The sequence below is a fragment of the Pogona vitticeps genome, chromosome 3, assembly GCF_051106095.1.
Source record: "Pogona vitticeps strain Pit_001003342236 chromosome 3, PviZW2.1, whole genome shotgun sequence".
Taxonomy (NCBI): domain Eukaryota; kingdom Metazoa; phylum Chordata; class Lepidosauria; order Squamata; family Agamidae; genus Pogona; species Pogona vitticeps.
In genome coordinates this window covers 62,937,547-62,950,400 of record NC_135785.1, presented here as the reverse complement: position 1 = coordinate 62,950,400, position 12,854 = coordinate 62,937,547, and the positions used below count along the sequence as shown (strand labels likewise).

The 12,854-nt window shown below is 41.2% G+C and overlaps 1 long non-coding RNA gene across 1 annotated transcript in view; it reads right to left on the bottom strand.

Moving 5' to 3' along the window:
• Positions 1-3,345, bottom strand: part of LOC144587912 (uncharacterized) — a 67,613-nt gene extending 64,268 nt beyond the window's left edge. Inside the window, exon 1 of the long non-coding RNA XR_013543160.1 lies at positions 3,183-3,345. This is a non-coding gene — a long non-coding RNA (uncharacterized LOC144587912). The remainder of the gene's footprint in view (positions 1-3,182) is intronic.
• Between the last annotated feature and the right edge of the window lie 9,509 nt (positions 3,346-12,854).

The following is a 12,854-nucleotide window of genomic DNA, read 5'->3' as shown; positions in this document are numbered from 1 at the left end:
AAAGCAATAGAAAGGGATTAATGGGTTTATGAGGAATGAATAAGACTTCAACTCCCTGTAAGTGTGTGATGTACTGATTAATCATACATATGTACCTAACTGTAAGCCACCCTCTATATGGGGACGCCATGATTTATGAGGACTAAGTCAATCTCAGATTATTGCAATAATTTTTGTTAATGAATATACTTACCACTGTGCTGCTTTGGCATAGTATTCCAGATAAGTTTCTTCATTCTCCTTTGCTGAAACCATTCTGGGTTTTTACTAAATTCTATATTCCAGTGTAGTCATTATACTTGAGCTCCTTTACTTCTTCTTAGCATATGCCATAGCAAGTAGTTCAAAAGTACCTGCAAGTTGCTGCCAGGTCATATTCAAAGGGAAAATGTCTGAGAAACGGGTAGCTAAGGTCACCTAATGCATTGGCACTGTTATGACTTGAGAGAGGTGATGAGGATAGGTGAAAAGTCTTAGTAAGTAGAAGAGGAGTGGAAAGAGGAAGAAAAATTGTGAGATACTAAAGACACTTTATTTCTGGATCAAACTCTTCCACAGTCTGTAACTTCAACAGAGTTATGCTTCTACTACTCTATATAACAAGATGATTGGCAGCATTTGCTACCTTTGTTGACAACATAGCATTATTAGTAATAACTTCAGATATATATTTAACCAGTATTATTGGGCTTGGGGTTTTTTATGTATCTGAAAGGTTTGTTCACATTTGCAGATTTTCATTCTTCAGCCTGTGAAGTAAGCAATTGCTATTCCCATTTTATAAATTACAGGTGAAAGACTGTGGCATGCCCAGGATCACATAATAAGTCAGTGGTGAAAGCATGAAGTGAAGCAGATTCTTGTAAAAGGAAGTTCATCCTTTACATGGAAGGAAGAAAATGCATTATGTTCTTGCTATGGTAGGCCACTTGTATATCACTATAAAGGAGGGTGTGTGCCCACAAAATGGAAAGCTAAAGAAGAAGAAGAAGAAGAAGAAGAAGAAGAAGAAGAAGAAGAAGAAGAAGAAGAAGAAGAAGAAGAAGAAGAAGAAGAAGAAGAAGAAGAAGAAGAAGAAGAAGTGATTTCCCCCATCTTTCTCATCAGCTGGGGGCTTTGCTTTGGCTGTGCTTCCTTGTGGGATGGAGGCCATTGAATCAACATAGTCACCTACCCTGTGTGTTTTTCCTCAGCCACTATTCAGGGGGCTGGGGTGACTTTCCTTTTTTTGTTATTGTTAAACAAAGTAAATGCCATATCAAAATGCCAATGCACCAACCCAGCATGGTACTAGATTCATTGTGTCAGTTAGGAAAATATTTTTTTTTAAAAAAAGGTGAAAATAGAGGAGGGAGTTTCTGCACCCTCTTTTTAATGCCAGAACCTAATATGTGTCACTGCAATTAACATCATCCCCAGTGCCATTTCGGTGAAAGGTACCCATCCACATAGGCTAAACAAAGAGCTATTTTGGACTGCGCAGAATCATGCCAAAAGTGATTCATGCACTAATCCTGAGTCCAAAAGGTGTGCTACAGCTCTTAAAGGAGTGTGATGGATCTTTCTAGCTAGAAACGCATGTGAACACTGTATCTTTTTTTCTGATACAACCGTGGCAACAGTGATCCATGTAATGATCTATATCCCAGTATAGATAGGATGACAAGCCGTATGAGGAAAGCCTATACCTACCTTCCTATGCACAGTTCCAGTAAATACTGCAATAAAAGCAGTTCTCATTCATTTGTGGGGATTCTGAAACAAAAATTGCTGAGCGTTCAGACAAAAATATTCCTTTCCCCACCAAAACCTGGAGCTTAGCAATGTTATTTTTTTGGAATGGAACTCCAGTGGCTAGTGGACGCTCCTCTGTTAGGACAAGCAAGGTTCTGCCTTGTCTGAAGCACATACTAATTGCCCACAGCCAATCCGTCCTCACCAGCCTCCAAGCCATAGGCAGAGAGGGTCAGGGCCCCACTTGGTGTTTCCTTCCTGCTGTGCATTTGAATACTTGCTAGCACATTTCTCTCTCTCCCCTCCCCTTCTCTCTGTCCATGTGTGTGCACATATTAATGCCTAATTTTGTACCTAGGAGTGAAAGGTTTTGCCTTTCGCTCCTAGCTCCATCCTGCACCTTCTGCCTTCAATAGCAACAGTGTGTTCCAGCCATCAACAGCACCAGCACTGACCATACTGACTGAGAGATTCCAGGAGCTGTAGATTTTTGGGTTTTTTTGGGGGGGGGAGTAACATTTCTAAATTCTTCACTTATTGTGTGAACCTGGCAGCAGTTTTGAGCTATAGCACAGGGCAAGAAGGGGCTACGGTTGCAACCAGAAATAGCTTTCAGATCAGCAAAGAGCATCATAGGTAGAATTCCCTTCACCTTTCTTGATTATTTCTAATATCTCTGTGTGCATGTGTTTTTAAAAATCCCAGTTAAATATATCAAACAGAAATCTACATTCTGCACTACATGAAACGGCCCCATGCATACAAGGACTTTCATATATTGTTCTCAACATGTGGTTACAGCCAACAGTTAAGGCATCTGATAAATAGAACATTTGTCAATGGCAGACTTATTTTATATTGACCTTGCCATGGTTTGTTACTTGTTCAACAGCTTATGAATCCAATGTTGTCAACTAAAAGAAAGGTAGGCATTGTGATGAGATTTCAGTGGAGGTCCACATATTTGCATCTGTGCACCACCAAAGTGCTCATTATGAATATGCCATTCTTCACCACCTTGTAAATAATGTTATTGTGTTTTATAGTTTGGTTACCTCAACTTGGAGCCCTTGTTATCTACAGGGCTGACCAGCTGCACTGAGTTCTAGAAGATGCAATTCCAAGAAAGCAGTATTGGAAGTACTGTACTAGTTGTTAATTGTGTGAAAGCATTTTTAACATACCTTTTTTTAAAAAAAAACAGTAGCTAGGGAACATTTTAACTCTTTCTTTCTCTGCCATGGTCCTAACTAAAAAATTGCCTCTTCAAAGCAGCTATTTCCATTTCAAGGGAAGCTTCCCTCAGTGCCAATGGCCATTTCCCTTTAAATGCAAATAGAGGCCATTTTTGTTGGGATCTTGGTGAGGAAGGAAACAGACTTCTCATTCCCACACCACATAGTCCATCACTAATTGCATGCAAGAAATATGCGTGTTACAGTACTTACACTTGGTAATGGTCATGTCCAGTTTATTTTCCTCACTGAGAATTATGTTTCCTGTTCAAATATCTTCAATGGCTAGATATTCATAAACAAGCTAAAAGGATATTGTTGCTGACGAGTTAGCAAGAGGAAAAGATGATGCAAAGTAGGTTTCAGTTTGCTGATTTTCTCCCTGCAAGTGTAAAACTTTGTGCATTATCTTACTATGCTCATTAGCACATCCCTTAATGTTCAGCTAGTCAGTTAATAAACCGGGTTTTAAGAATAACCAGGCTAGAAATGGGTGGTTTGCAGGGGCAGAATGAGTCCTAAATAACAGCATAACAAGGAGTTCTGGAAGCACCTTCTGCTTCCCCCACCCTAAAAGTTTTAATCTTCTCTGCTCTGTGAATATTGATTGCCTGCACATTGACATGCCACCTGCTGAGGCTCCTTTAGCTATTGATAACCAATGCCATCCCTTCTAAAGTTCAAAAACGGACAGGCGGCTTTCATGTTTGTAAACAGTATTGATCTGCATAAATAAGCTCACTGTTAGAATACGGGATTAAACAAGGACGAAGAGAGAACATTTGCGAGATTAAATCCGGAAACAGTTAATTAAAAGCTGAGCGATAAACCCAGGCTATAGACAGCCGCCAATTAATGCAAATGTCGGTAGATCTCAGAAAACATTCCTCCCAATTTTTTCTCTTTCCCCCCACCTCCATCTCTTCCTCCTCCCAACACACACACACACACTTCCCATTCCTTCCCACATAACCACACTTTTAGAAGAAACAGGATTATGCACCTTTTAAAATCAGATTAAAAACATTGGCGTCTGTGTGCTAGAACTTTATAGACGTGGGCTGAAATTTCCAATGTATTTTTTTCTAATTTCTCATAATTTTTGTCATGTTTTCTTTTTGTTATACCCACAAATAAAGGCAAAAGTCTTTCCTTCTCATCTCTCGCTGAGTCTGCTGCCATTTTACCCTCACAATGCTCCAAAACAAACTATATCCAAGGCAGTGTGAAAGAAGCAAAATGGTGGCCAGTAGTCAGGGTTGTGAAAAGGGTTCCATTTCCTTGTATTTTTCCAAATAACTGGTGCTGGTTGCTAAACATAATGTGTGTATGTGAGAGGGGTTTCCATAGAAATGTATCTGTTTTTTATTTCTGTGGTTTTCCTCATTAGTGTATTTAATGGTACTTTTTACCTAGCTTCTCTCCCCCCCCATTGATTAAAGTGTTTTTAGTGTATTTTTTCCAGTAGATCACAATTTTAGCTATTTGCATTTTAAAATATTTTTGCACACACGGCCAACATCTTGTTATGTAGTTTTGCTGGCAGAAGAGCAATGGTATAACTCACAGCAGCAAATTGCTGCTAATTAACAAGTTGCCACTTCAGTTCCTCATTGTTTGCTAGCTCAGTATGCAGCCAGGAATCAAAGTACTGTAGTGGCTTTTTTTAACGATTTCCACTTCAGATTGTGTTACTGCCCTTTTACTAGCGTAACTACATAACAGGATTTTAGCCTCTGTTTTTCAGAAAAGTCTTGGTAGCATCACAAACATGCAAATTCTCAAGGTAAGGGGTGGTCCTTTTCACAAAAATCCTCAGGAGTTGTGGAGAGGGTACTGTTGTGGGAATTTATTTACTTTGCTGCTGTTATATTTATTGCCAGGAATAGGGAAGGTGCTTGTTCCAGAATTCTTGGCTGGGTTTGAGTATTAAACACCTTGATTTGGGTGGGTTGTGGCAGGTACAGCAGACCCTCGACTTACAGATGGCTCAACTTACAGACTTTTTGAGTTACGGACTTCTCTGGCTGCAAAATTTAGGTTTGACTTACAGCCAGAGAATCGACCTACAGACCAGAAAAAAACCAAAATGGAACAAAAATGGAACAAAAACTGCCGGTTACGGATTAATCGGTTTTCAATGTATTGTAGGTCAATGGAGCCTTGACCTACAAACTTTTCGACCTGCAGCCACCGTTCCAATACGGATTAATTCTGTAAGTAGAAAGTCCACTGTACCATTTGCTGCTGTGTCTCAGGCAGCAAAATGTTTTGGGATGGTCCTGTTGCAAGTGAAAATCTTCATGATTCTTTGCCTTAGGCAGTGACTGGGAAATTGAATTTAAGCATGTTGCATAGTAAATTGTAAATGTTACTCTTTCAAGCCATGAGCATGAGAGTCACTTAAATCACAATTCTTAAGGGGGAGGAAAATGCAGAGCAAACTAAAACAGTAACCTTTATTTGACTGTTTTGCAAATGTCATTTGATTGCTCCAAAAGCCTTTGCTGGCATAATTTCCTACTCTAAACAAAGAGTCCCCCCCCTCCTGCTTCCAACGCATCTCTTAAACTTTCTCTAAGCCTCTCAGTGGAGACTGGAAATCCTACTCTGGGGCTGGACAAAGAAAGCAAATTAGAGTCTGACAAACAAGTGACTTGCCCAAGGCCACATGCTGATTACATGGCAGTGATGGGAAGGGGGTCTGAATCCCCTCCCCCAACTAATTACAACACTCTTTAAATTCAAAGTTAACTCTAATGCCACCTTATTCTTTTTCTTCGTCTGTTGTTCCTCTTCTGCTGTCTTTGCAGGGGAAAGTAACGGAAGCCGTCTCCAAACTTTGCTGCCAACAGCCCTTCTTTAGACAATACAAAGTTGATTCATGCAGTTCCAAGCTGCAAGAGATAATGGTGGCCACTGGCATAGAAGGCTTTTAAAGAGGATTAAACAAATTCACAATGAATGGTTTTATCAAAAGCTATTAGCAATGAGACATAAATGCAGTCCTATTAAGAAGCAAGATGTTTCTGAATATAACACAGGAATGAACACAAGAAAAGGCTATCAACTTATTGCCCAACTAGTGAGATCACAGGTTTCTGGGTGACAATGACTGGGAAAAAAAACAGCTGGTATACATGCAACTTGGGGCTTGGTCACACTGGCAATAAGAACTGCAGCTGAATCGGTGTCAGCATTATTTTAATTTGCAAATTCCTCAGCACATGATGCATGGGTCAACTCAATTTATTTGGGCTGCAAAGTGAGATGTTTTTGGAGTGGCCAGCAGAGACTTTTAAAAAACCGTGGTTCCTAAATCAATTCATTCAATTTGTTGTGGTGGTTGTGAATGCTGCTGTCATTTTAATTTGTGCTGGAGTGGATTTTGGGAAGTGGGGGCACCATCATTTTTCCTTTTTAAAAATATATATAATTCTTTATTTAAATGTTTAGCAATGTATCACTTAGTGCAGTGTGACCAAGTACAAGGTAACTGGCAATGTGAACAACCACTCCACCTGGTGTCTTTCTGGGATATACAGTGGTGCCTCGACTTATGAACATCCCTTCTTATGATCATTTCAAGTTATGACCAGCTCCAGCCACAAAAGTTTGCTTCTACTTGCGACTGGAGCTTCCACTTATGAACAGAAAAAGGCAGGGGGAAAAGCGGGAAATTGAAATTTCTAACTGTAGGTTCCTGCTTCTTTGTAGCTCTTTTGCCCCAGCAATTAGAGTGTGTGCGTCAGAGAAGGCTTGGGACTGCCTCCTTCTGCTTCTGAGTGTGTGTGTGTGTCTGTGTCTGTTTGCAGGGAGGCTTTGGGCTGCCTGGTAAGGTATGGTGCTGTTTTCTGCTTATTAAAAACTGTTTGGGTGTTTTTGCAGCATGATTTTGAGCTGGGGGGTTATGTTTCTGTCCTGTGATGGGTCTTGGGAGGTTTGTTTGTTTCTTGGTCCCCCCCCCCATTTCCGATGAGTCTTGATGTTTTTTGTTGCTTTTTGGAGTGTTTTTTCCCATTTCTGATGGGTCTTGGGGGGTTGTTGGTTTGTTGGTGTTTTTTCCCCATTTCTGATGAGTCTTGGAGGGTTGTTTGTTTTTTGACTTCCCCCCATTTCCAATGGGTCTTGGGGGGTTGGTTGGTTTTGGGTTTTTTTCCCCATTTCCGATGGGTCCTGCATGATTCCCTTGCTTTTTCCTTTGTTTTCTTTGCATTTCCCACCTGCCCCCTTTGTTCTCTCTGCATTTCCTATCTGCTCTGTTTGTTTTCTGTGCATTTCCAATGGGTCTTGCATGCTTGATTGCTCTTCTCCCCCCCCCCTTCATCCAGAAGGGATTAATTGCATTTCCAATGGGTCTTGCAGTGATTTTTTTCCCCTTGGGCTAGAATGGATTAATTGCATTTCAGTGCATTCCTATAGAAAATGGTGCTTCAACTTACTACCATTTCAAGTTATGTCCATCTTCTGGAATTGATTATGGTCGTAAGTCAAGGCACCACTGTATTAGGATGATACCAATGAAATGGAAAGAGGTACTATGTGTTATGTACATTGTCTATGGATTGCCTACTGGGTTTTAAATAATTTTGAATTCGTGCTGCCATTGATTTAGTGATGTATCACTTACTTTTTAAAAAAAATTACAGCAAAAATTTAACCAAGAGTGTGCTCCTCAAACAGAACAGAAACTGAGTCAATTCCAGTACCAGAAGTACAATGTATTAAGTACCAGAAATATATTGAAGTAATTTCAGTCAAAGTGAACGTGCATAGTAATTTATATACCGATTTTTAAAAGTCAAGAATGAAATTAATGTGGCCAAGCCCTTGGTCTGACTCAGCAGAATATTTCTGATACCACAATGTGAACTTACCACAGCCCCCAAATGAGAAATCTAGCTCTCTGCCCTATCATTATCTAGATTGGTGAATAATAGGATAGCTTTAGCTTTCTTTTATAAAAGACAGACCTAAGTTTGACATGAATTGCTTGCTAAAGCTGGAGGGAAAAGTCTGGTTTGAACTCAATTTGGAGGTAAAGAAACATAGGAAAGGAAGCAGGGCCTTGAAGCTGCCTGTTAGTAGTTCACACTTGGGAGCAGAGGGCACAGGCAGGCAGGTCATTTGGTCACAGTCTTCCAACATAGAGAGAGTTGATGTATTCCTATTTAATTAGAAACTAATTAATTATTTCTCAGTTTGTACTTATTCATATGAATTAGCATGTCCTCCTTTTATGGAAATTTCCAACCTTTAAAAAAACATTTTAAAAACATTATTTGTTCAATATTTTATGTTTATACAAACATGAAAACATCTAACAACACATAACAAAATAAAAAATAAAACCAGATCATGCTCCTTGGGACCATTTAAGGATTACATCCAACTCCCCTCACTTCTATGAAGCCCCATTGCCCTTTCAAAATTACCTTGATTCTTGCAAAATTGTATGTTCCTTCCCCTTTATTAATACAAAATCTATGAATTGTCCTCATATATCTATAAATCTAGTCTTACTTATCAATCCCTTCAATATTACATTAACAAACTTGTTATTTATAGCTATATCCCTAACCTCTCTATGCCATCCATTTAGTTGGAAATCATATAGTTATTATAGTTACAGTTTCTAACTATTTATTATAGTTAAATCATACATTGTTTTTCCAATTCCTAGCTGCAAATAATCTGGAATAAAATGGAAATTAATTTTTAAGTTATTAAAAATTACATTGTACTCTATCAAATACTGATAAAACCACTATTTTAGGACATAAACTCTAACTTAGTTATTTCATTTATTTCCTTAAAAACCAATTGCCAAAATGTCAATATATTCCCACATTCCCAACACATATGAAAATAAGCACTTACTTTCTGACAACTTACCCAAAACAGCTTGGAATAATTAATATGTATTTGATTTAAATTCACCCGAGTTAAATGTCATCTCCATACTAAAAGCTTTCCTTTATCTTCTCCAAAATTCAGTGCTTATTTCTTCTCTGAAATCATGTTCCTATAACATTTTAAGCAAGTCCTCTTGATCTTCTGCCTTCAATAATATTTTATACCTTTTCCTTACTGTCTCTTTCGTTGCTTTATTTTCAACTAAGGTTTCCCTTTGTAATACAATTTCTTCATATTTCATGACTTCCCTAAAGTTACCATTTCTTTTTACACATTTTGTCTAGTGCTCTAATTGTGTAAGGTTGAACGATTATATTATATGCATTCTTAACATTTTAAATTGCTCTTTATTCCTCATTGTTTTCTAACGAGTCTTTTATCTTAATAACTTGGTTTTTTTTCTTAATACATTCTCAATCCTTCCTTTCAAATTTCTTGGAAATTTCTCCAAATCTACCATTGGATATAGTGGAGAAATTGATGGGATAAAAATGTTTCTAGTCCTATTCCGAATTAAAAGAAGGAATTTTTAATATAATGTAAATTATAGTACAATAAACACAATTAAAAGCGTAGAAAAATAAAAACATAGAGCATGGCAGTATGATAGTAGTTATATTATTGCACACGATTGCATCAGAGTATAGTTTGTTCACGGAAGGCCTGTCTAAATAGCAAGGTTTTTAGTAGCTTTTTGAATGTGCCTAGTGAAGGGGCCAGGTGGACTTCGAGTGGAAGAGAGTTCCATAATTGTGGCACTACTGCCGAGAAGGCCCGAATTTTAGTGGTTGTTTTCCGGGCCTCTCTCATGGTTAGAATGCTCAGCCATCCTGCCTTCCAACTTCGTGATTCTATGATTCTACTCTGTCGTTTTTGTATAAAAACAATATTTCCAAAGTTCAAATATAATTCTTAAGCTACTATATTTAAACATATTTGTTTATTAGATTGAGATACAACAGCAAATACATGTCTTATTTGATTGGTTGTATTAACTTAAATTAGAAAGTCCCAGTCCTCCTACTTTTTGAGATTTATACCACTTCTTCTCATTAATTCTTGATTTTCTTATCTTTATTATGAAAAATTATTAATCATGTTTCTCCAATATTGTAACTTTTTCAGTTGTCTTTATTAGAGATGGGGATATTTGTATCCCCATCTCTAATAAATGAATTATATCCGCTGCTAATGTTGCGATCTTCCTGCCCATGGCGCCAGGAGCTCCACTGTCTCCCTGCTCAGCTGGCCACTCCAGGCAGGGGGTGGGAGGATGAGTCTCCCCGCACGGCTGCTGAATGGCCAGTTGACCAGGGAGACAGTGGAACTCCTGGCACCACTGGTGGAAGGATGGGACCTTCGCGGTGCCGGGATGTATGAATGGACAGGCCAGTCCAGGGGACCAGACCCTCATTTGGTCCAGCTGGAATGGGGATGTTTGTATTCATTTACAAACATGAATATCCCCATCTCTAATCTTTATAGTTAACATAATAAATGACACATTAATCATTATTTTATTTATTTATTTATTTATTTATTTAATTTATATGCCGCCCACTCTACCCAAAGGTCTCTGGGTGGCTTACAACAATTAAAATTCAATGCAATAAAATAAAATGATTAAAATACAGTTAAAATACAATTAAAATACAATTAAAAATACAATTAAAATTGCCATCATTAAGACCCACAGTTAATGTTATTTCAATTAAAAGCCTTCTGGAACAGGAAGGTTTTGACCTGGCGCCGAAATATCATCAGTGTCGGCGCCAGGCAAATTTCAGTTGGGAGGGCGTTCCATAGTCTGGGGGCAGCTGCCGAGAAGGCCCTTTGTCTACAAGCCATCCCTCTTACCTCCTTGAGGGATGGCTCTTTCAAAAGGGCCCCCTGGCTAGATCTTAACAGCCGGGTAGGCTCATATGGAAGGAGGCGGTCCTTCAAGTATCCAGGGCCCAAGCCGTTTAGGGCTTTATATGTCAAAACAAGCACTTTGAATTGGGCCCGGACAGCAACTGGTAACCAGTGTAAATTATACAGAATCGGCTTGATGTGCTCTCTGGCGGCCCCACCACTCACCAGCCGCGCAGCTCGATTCTGGACCAGTTGCAGTCGCGGGACCGTCTTCAAAGGCAGCCCCATGTAGAGCGCATTGCAATAATCAATACGAGATGTTACCAGTGCATGTGTAACTGTCATGAGACTCCGCTCGTCCAGGTAGGGCCGTAGCTGGTATAGTTTCCGCAGCTGGAGGAAGGCGCCCCTGGCCACCGAGTCCACCTGGGCTTCCAGTGTTAGACTGGGGTCCAGGAGCACCCCCAAGCTGCGGACCCTGTCCCTTAGGGGGAGTGTAACCCCATTCAGGACAGGGAAGTGGCCCTCCAACCTGTCCGGCGAAGCACCCACTAACAGCACTTCCGTCTTGTCTGGATTGAGTTTCAATTTATTAACCCTCATCCAGTCCATTATCAGGTCCAGACACGAGTTCAGCACAGAAACCGCCTCACCTGGATTGGTGGAAAACGAGAGGTAGAGCTGAGTGTCGTCAGCATATTGCTGACTCCTCAGCCCAAACCTCCTGATGACCTCTCCCAGCGGTTTCATGTAGATGTTAAACAGCATGGGGGACAGTATCGAGCCCTGAGGAACCCCATGACATAAATGCCATGGGGCAGAGCAACTGTCCCCCAGCACCACCCTCTGGATACGGTCAGATAGGAAGGAGTGGAACCACCGTAAAACAGTGCCCCCAACTCCTAACCCAGCCAGCCTATCCAGAAGGACACCATGGTCGATGGTGTCGAAAGCCGCTGAGAGGTCCAGGAGTATCAACAGGGTCACACTCCCCCTATCTCTCTCCCGGCAAAGGTCATCATACAGGGCGACCAAGGCTGTCTCTGTACCAAAACCCGGCCTGAAACCCGATTGAAATGGATCCAGAAAATCCGTTTCATCCAGCAGCGCCTGGAGTTGCCCGGCCACAACCCGCTCCAACACCTTGCCCAAATAAGGGAGGTTTGCCACTGGTCGGTAGTTGACCACCAGCCTTGGGTCCAGGTTAGGCTTTTTAAGGAGTGGTCGAATTACCGCCTCTTTCAAGGCGGTAGGGACCACTCCCTCTCTCAGAGAGGCGTTCACGGCCTCCTGGACCCAAGTGCGAACCCCCCTGGCAGATCTTCCAATTAGCCAAGATGGGCAAGGGTCGAGCGGCGTGGTGGTAGAACGGACAGATCCAAGCACCCTGTCCACATCCTCGGGTCTCAACAATTGAAACTCATCCATTAAAGCTTGACCTAAGCACGGCACACTGGACACATCTTCCGATTTTGCAGTAACAGTGGAGTCCAGCCCACTGCGAATCTGAGCGATTTTTTCCTCAAAATGAATAGCAAACTCATCACAGCGAGCTGATGAGCAGTCCGGGACCTCCACCGGGTTTCCCGGTTGAAGAAGATCCCGGACCACCCGAAACAGCTCTGCTGGACGACATTCTGAGGAAGCAATACGGCTGGAGAAATATTGCCGTTTCGCCAGCCGTATTGCCACGAAATAGGCCCGATAATGGGCTCTTAAGTCGTGTTCGATCGGATTCCCAGCAGGACTTCCTCCACCTGCGCTCTAGCCGTCTCCCCTCTTGCTTCATCGCCCGCAGTTCAGAAGTATACCAGGGAGCTGTCTGGGCTCGGCGAGCAGGGAGAGGGTGCTTAGGCGCAATCGTGTCAACCGCCCGGGTCATCTCCCTATTCCATAGGGTGACCTGAGCTTCGACAGGAGCCCCAACCATATCAGACGGATACTCCCCCAGAGCATTCAGGAAACCATCCGGATCCATTAGTCTCCAGGGGCGGATCATCTTAATCGATCCCCCACCCTTGCAGAGGGAAGAAGAAGCTAATAGACTGAATTTGACCAGGAAGTGGTCTGACCATGAAAATGGGGTCACGACCAGCCCCTCCACATCCAAACCAC